We start from the raw sequence: 6,299 nt of genomic DNA, 5'->3' as shown, positions 1-6,299 counted from the left end.
CTCATTTGATAGTATCTCAGAGCCACTTGCTTATGGCTTAACTGAAGTTGTTTTGATCCACTTGCTTACAACAAAGACAAAAAAAGACTTTTTGATGTAAAAATAAACCTGTGTCAGGATGTCATCTCTCATCTGGTCTCACCCATAAGAACTCAATAGTTCACCTGTTGAGGGTATCTGCTGGGGGCTTATCACTAAAACATATGGAGAAGCAAGTATGACAAGGAGACACTTTCACTATAAATACCAATCATTTGTGAGGACTATCTGAAGGTGTTCCACCTGGGCAAGGTGACACTTTGCGGATCTAAATAGTTAGTTCTCTAAAGACCTTTGGGGCAATTAGGTCCTGCCAAGGTAAAGGAAACTCTTTTACTGGCAGTGGAGAAAGCCTTGCGGTCATCCCACTAAGATCACCCTGCCCATCGACACCTGCTCCACTGGTCCCAACAGAATTCTGTGTTCCCCCAGCAGGGAAGTTTTACTTCTGGCAGCTATACATCAGCTCTCAGTTGGCTAAGCCATCTCTCCTGAGTACCAACCCCTATCAAGTTACACCTGAACTAAATTTGGACTTTATTCCTTTCATGTCCCTTGCCTGGAACAGTACTATGATTAATCTATCACTGATTTGGAGTACGTTATTTCTTTATTGGCTTATTAAGAGACATCATCCTATAGGATTTTGGCTTGTGAAACTCTCACAGTGAACCTGTGTCAAACAAATCCTTGGCACAAAACAACATGAAATAGATTGTTTACTGTGCTTTTCCTGGTAACCTCCTGTAGCTGATTCCCCAGCCGTAACATTTTTTGTCTTTAGTTGAAAATGGTTTTTAAGGTGATGAGTTCAACCATTTCAGAATTACTCCATTTTCTTGGGTCTCTCCCATGGATAGAGCAGGTAAATTTGTTATTAAACTTGTTTTTCTCCTGTTAATCTGTCTTGTAGCAATTTAGTTACTAGGCCAACCAAAGAACCTAGAAGGAAAGAAGGGAAAATGTTTCTGCCCCTACACGAAGAGTTTACCTGTCTGCATTGTGAGCCAATGATGATAGTAAAATTAATCAAGCTCGGTAACAGATTTCTCCAGCAAAAAATGAAGGCTCTCAAGGTTAGAACAAAGGAAAAACTTAACAAAAGATAAAGAGGGTTATAACAAAATAAGAAAGTCAGTCATCAGTGATGGGGTTTTGGGGTGATGGTGGGGGGTGGTCTGGAGCCAATGGCTAAGAAAGAATTCTTGAAGATGTCTTTGGTGCAAAAAGGTGATTTTATTAAAGCAGGGGGACAGGACCCATGGGCAGAAATTGTTGCACTGGGGTCGTGATGGGTAACTGATTATATCCTCATGTTGGGAGGGTGTTAGGCATAGAGTGAGTCTCTAAGGTATTTTGGAAGCAAGGTTTCCAGGACTTTGAGGGGCTAGCTGCTGTTAGGAAATGCCATTTATTACCATTTAAAACCTCAGTCATGAAACCCTTCAGATGTATATGAGGGGCCATAAGCTTGGAGTATGATTGTCACATATATCTTGGAAGAGTTGAGATAAAGTTTTCAAAGGAATTTTTATATATTAAAGTAGACTTACAGGATCCTGGGGTATCAGGATAATGCTAAGCTAAGATTCCCTTTTGCCCCCAGCAAAGTGTCATCATCAAGGCAGTTGAGCTCCTAGAGGAAGGTTACTCTGCTGGCTTCAAGGACTCATCAATGAGCTGTAGGCAGTAAGGGAATTTAATTTTTCATTTGCCTTAGTTTTCCACATCACCCTGGCAAGCACTTAAACCCCTTTCCTTTTTCTTGGATAGCCAGGAGTATCTGAGGAATATCACACGTATGTCACCTAGGAGGGGAGGGGAGTGGTGCTGTTATCCTATACTCTGCCCTCAGCTCGCCCCCCCCCCCCACGCTCCCTCATCATTCAGTAAGATAGAAACACTAGAAATGTGTGTGCACTTACTAAATGCAATCTCAAAATATGTTTGTAACAAAATAGTTGACAAAAAATAAGGTAAAAAGACAAAACTGCATTCATAGTGAGAAATTTTAACACATTTCTTTCAATAAACAATAGGTTAAAACAGAAGTGTATAGATTTAAGCAACACCATCAATACGCTTTGTGTACAGGTTGTTTTTAGAAGGCTGCATCAAAAGTAATCAGTATACACGTACTTTTCAAGCACACAAGAAAAAATTTCAAAATGAACTCTACATCTTGACTTATGTTTTATAATAAAGTATATTTACTGATGTGCAGAACAAAAGTAAAAGAAATAAAGAAAAAATTAAATTTCCTTTGCAGCCCATTGACAAGTACTTGAGACAGGCAGAGTAACCTTAATACTTTACTAGAGGCAAAAGGCTACCTAAGCTTGATATTAGTCAGGATCCTATAGGATCCTGTTAAGTCTTCTTTACCATATGAAAATCCCTTTGGAAACTTCCTTTATTTCTACCCCCCTCCCCCAAGATATATGTTAGCAATCATCCTCTGAACACATAGCCCTAAATAAACATCTGAAGGCTCTCATGACTAAGGTTTTATTAGACAGTAGTAAATGACCTTTTCCTAACAATAGCTAGCCCCCCTCAAGGTCTTGGAAACCTTGCTTCCAAATTCCTTAGAGACTTCTGCTATCCCTAAACCCCTCCTAGCTTGAAAGTATACAATCAGCCACTCCTCACAACCCCAGGGCAGCTCATTCTGCCTTTGGGTCAATGTCCCCTTGCTTTAATAAAACCACCTTTTTGTACCAAAGATGTCTCAAGAATTCTTTCTGACTGTTCGCTCCTGAACCCCAAGATTTCACATCATTTACCACCTGATAAAGTATAATAAGACTCTCAATGGAGAAAAATAGAAAGTATTCCAAATAAAAACAGGAATGAAATATGAATATTTGCTTCTCTTGAACATTTTACTGGAACTCTTACCTAGAAGACAAGTGTATGTGAGCAGAATTTGTCACCCCAAACTATGCCTCTTTGGCATGAGGATTATTTTAGGCTGATTATTTTTTTTTTAAATAGACATAGGAGAGGCTTTGAAATACCATGTTATCCTTTTGTAAAAGAAATTTGCATTTTTTTTTACTGTAATCTCCATTTGCAAGAACATCTCCCTCTCTAGTTGGAGAAAGGGGATCTTTCTAAATCTGTAGAAACTCTTATCAATGAAGAAGGCAATGACTTAAATCTACATAACAATATTACACTTGTTTACTTTGCTTGGCCCTCAAACCTCCCTTAAGGCACCTCCTACCCAACACCTTCTTTGTCTTTAGTGGGAGGTCGTGTTTTAGGTGAGGGCTTGGGCCATTTTAGGGAGTTACTCTGTTTTCCTGGTTATCTCCCATGCATACATGAAGGATACACGTTATTAAACTCCAGTTTGTTTTTCTGTCTGTTTAAATTTTGTTAAATTGCCCTTTTATTATAGGAGAATTTTAGCTGAGAATCTGGAAGGGCAAAGGGAAAATATTTTTCCTCCTCTATACATACAAGTTACTAAAAAATGAGTATTGAGAAGAAAAAAATAGCTATTTATACATTATAATTTTCTGCAGTCTACATAAAATCTACAAATAAAATGAGTTTTGCAAAGTTAATTATAATATACATAGAGAGAAATCAATTGTATTTCTATATGGCAGCCAAAAAGATTTCAAAATCGGAATTTTAGGGGCACCTGGGTGGCTGAGTCGCTTAAGCATCAGACTCTGATTTCAGCATGCAAACTTTGAAAGGGTGGGCCTACACTGGCGGACTCCATCTTGTTCTGTGTCCTTCACCTTGACCACGCCTCCTCCCCTTGAGTAACCTCCCTCTCACCTGTTCAAACTTCCCAATCAAAACACGCCCGGCGACCTGTGTAACAGGACTCCGACCCTTCCCCAGCCAATCAGCTGAGGCCACAGCCATTACCTCACCAACTGCCCCTAGAGCCCAATAAAACCTTTGGGCTTTTGAAACTCGCTCTCTCTCCCTGGTATCTCACCACTGCATCGGTGCAGGTAGGAGACTGAGCTCGAGCTAGCTCAAATAAAGGCTCTTTTGCTTTTACATTGGACTCAGCTCCCTGGTGGTCTTTGGGGATCACGAATTCTGGGCATGACAACTTTTTAGCCTTTTTTTGTGGTGTTTTTGCCATCTTTAAGCCTGAAGGAATATGGTGTTCACTGGAATAAATGAAAAGGGTTCACCCACCAGGAGATGTGGCCATGGAGAGAGAGACATGGCTGAGGAAATAAGGCTGCAGAGTAAAAAGAATACTTTGACAGAGTGAAAAAATAAAAGACCAAAGTATTACCTTTCCTATTTCCTTTTGCCTGCCATTGGTTAAATCTAACTAAAAGCCACAGGAAAAGGAAGCTCATGTAATACAGTTCATAAAGTCTGCTTCTGCAGGAAGCAAAAAGGGTAGAGAAGGGCAGACTACTATTCTCAAGCACATAAATGGTAAAAAAAAAAAAAAAATAAAAAATAACTATAAGGCTCAATATATTTTGGAATATAGAAACCAGATGTCATGCCATCTTAACTCTTTGCACAGTAATGTGTCACAATGTTCAAAGATCCTGTTGTTGATACATCCTGGGCTGCTTGGCCTTGCTCTCTTCAGTTTCATTGTTCTGTTTATTTTATGACAATATTGAACTATGTTAGATTCTTTAATTTTGACTCTATCTTTTTATATGATAGGACAATTCTCCCCTCGTGGGTCTTCAAGTGTGCCAGGTATGTTCGTGAATTTTAGTATTTTTAGATATAATTTCTGATAGGCCTTTCACTTTTCCAAACACAAAAACAAAGAAGAATAAATAACTGGTGGTATTTGAATAGAGTCACATAGAATTTTAATCAATTTTGGAATTTATATATTTATAACTTTTAGTCTTCCAAAGTTCTTATTAATGTCCTTAAAAACAATTTAATTTTTTTTTTTTTTTCTTTTTAGGACAAACATTTTTGTTGAGTTGATTCACGGCTGCTTTATACTTTTTGATGTAAATATCATCTTATAATGATATGTGATATACATGACATCTTTCTAAAATTTCAATTTTTAAAAAATGTTTATTTATTTTGAGAGAGAATGCACATGCAGGGGAGGGGCAGAGTGGAGGGAGAGAGAAGCTCCAGCAGGCTCTGGTGTTGTCAGCGCAAGGCCAACACAGAGCTCAATCTAGTGAACCATGAGATCATGACCTGAGCCTAACCATGCTCTTTTTTCTCCAACTCTGTAACAAGGCTCTAAATTAATCTCTTTGCCAAATCCAAACGGACTGTGCCTTTTCTCCCTGCCGGTTCTCAGATATAGAACTATAATATGCTATCTGACTCCATTTTTTGGTATTTGATAGCCGATAGCTCTTAAGCTTCATCGCTCCCTCTTGTCCTAAGAAAGCCTAGATGCTCCCTCCTTCTATAATGACAGGTATTTAAACCATGCAAGCCCTGCCCATGCATGGGAACTCTTATTCTAGTCCCATCCCTTAACGACAATAAAACCCCCAATTCAGTTTTCTCTTTCTACTCTCTCAAATTTCAGACCTACATGACAGATATGTTATGTTCTCTAAACAAATTTCAATATGTAATATACCTTTTAATATCCTCTTAGTGTGTATGTGACATCATTAATCTCAAAATCTAAACCAAGTTTCAGATGGGGTTCATCCCAACTCCACAGGGTAGTCCCAACAATTGGTGTAGTGAGCAGGATGCCTAGACAAGGGTCACTAACACCACAGATCTTAATTTTCTCGCTTTGACCTGCTTACTGGCTCCACTGATTGCAAACAAGCATGCACTTTAAGCTACAAATTGCTGGCTAGCTTGTCCTTTCTTCTGAGCTGTTTGTGTTGCTTTAGTGAGTCCCACTGAGTCTTTGTTATAGAGTTAGCTGACTTAAATCTGCAACTCCCATGTCTGACATTTAGAGAAAGGATATGGGATCAGAATCATCCTTAAAGTAGCCCTAGGTCATCTGTCTCAGCCCAGCAATCTCTGTGTCTTAAAATTAATCTGTGACTCACACTAGGCTCAGAGGAAAGATTATACCAATAGGTTCTAAAGATTATGCAATAGGTTCTATCTCTCAAACAAGCATTAACCCTGATCTACAACATATTGCTAGGAAAGACTCCCCACAAGGAATATGGACCCATTGAGTGGTCTCTTACAAAAGAGAAATCCATAGGGAGGAGGAAGAAGAGAGAAAGAGAGGGGAAAAGAAGGATGGGGAGGGTGGAGTGGGGGAGGATGAGAAAGCAAGGGAAGGTAGAGCTAGA

General features: G+C 39.1%; 1 long non-coding RNA gene across 1 annotated transcript; it reads left to right on the top strand.

The window, feature by feature from the left end:
- The first annotated feature begins 4,622 nt into the window (after positions 1-4,622).
- LOC121016181 (uncharacterized) lies at positions 4,623-5,068 on the top strand. Its single transcript, XR_005784147.1, has 2 exons — positions 4,623-4,743; positions 4,964-5,068. It is a non-coding gene; the product is annotated as an uncharacterized LOC121016181 (long non-coding RNA).
- Positions 5,069-6,299: the final 1,231 nt, after the last annotated feature.

Source organism: Herpailurus yagouaroundi, unplaced genomic scaffold, assembly GCF_014898765.1.
Source record: "Herpailurus yagouaroundi ecotype Mexico unplaced genomic scaffold, PumYag 209, whole genome shotgun sequence".
Lineage (NCBI taxonomy): Eukaryota > Metazoa > Chordata > Mammalia > Carnivora > Felidae > Herpailurus > Herpailurus yagouaroundi.
The sequence above is the reverse complement of the archived record's forward strand: the minus strand, read 5'-3'. Positions and strand labels throughout refer to the sequence as shown.